Source organism: Poecilia latipinna, unplaced genomic scaffold, assembly GCF_001443285.1.
Source record: "Poecilia latipinna isolate Pla-1442-1.1 unplaced genomic scaffold, P_latipinna-1.0 Scaffold2003, whole genome shotgun sequence".
In the NCBI taxonomy this organism is placed as follows: Eukaryota; Metazoa; Chordata; class Actinopteri; order Cyprinodontiformes; family Poeciliidae; genus Poecilia; species Poecilia latipinna.
The window spans coordinates 19,791-20,252 of NW_015114619.1; the positions used below are offsets into that span (position 1 = coordinate 19,791).

Below are 462 nucleotides of genomic sequence, written 5' to 3' on the forward strand. Positions count from 1 at the left end.
TTTTACGGTGGCCGCCGCACTTTCTGCTTTAATACAAGCTTATAAGGTTTTTCCATGGACTACTGAGTTATTATCGCGGGGTAGTCAGTTTGTGTCTCTATTGTGATCGTCTCTATTAAAGGGCTGCTTTCAGTGCCGTTCCATCTCAGCCTTAACGGACATAAACATGCAGTAAATAAATCGATTTTCGATCAGTTTTTTTTGCACCAAAGCGTTAATAATAATAAACACGTTTTCACTGAGGCTCTATAAGAGCCACATGAATGAAATAAGTAATTATTGATATGACAGGAGCAGTGGCTTTGACACCTGGTGGTGGGCGTGTCGATGTGGGCGTGACGTCATCAAGTATGAATGGGAAGGTGACGCTGCTGGCTGTGTGTGTGTGAGGAAGCAGGTGAGCTGGGGGGTCAGTCCTCTCAAAGTTTGGAGCATGATTATCAAAATTAAATAAATCGATAA

At 42.6% G+C, this 462-nt stretch overlaps 1 long non-coding RNA gene across 1 annotated transcript in view; it reads left to right on the forward strand.

Annotated features, from left to right (window-relative positions):
* The first annotated feature begins 235 nt into the window (after window positions 1–235).
* Window positions 236–462, forward strand: part of LOC106935691 (uncharacterized) — a 5,163-nt gene continuing 4,936 nt past the window's right edge. Inside the window, exon 1 of the long non-coding RNA XR_001421946.1 lies at window positions 236–385. This is a non-coding gene — a long non-coding RNA (uncharacterized LOC106935691). The remainder of the gene's footprint in view (window positions 386–462) is intronic.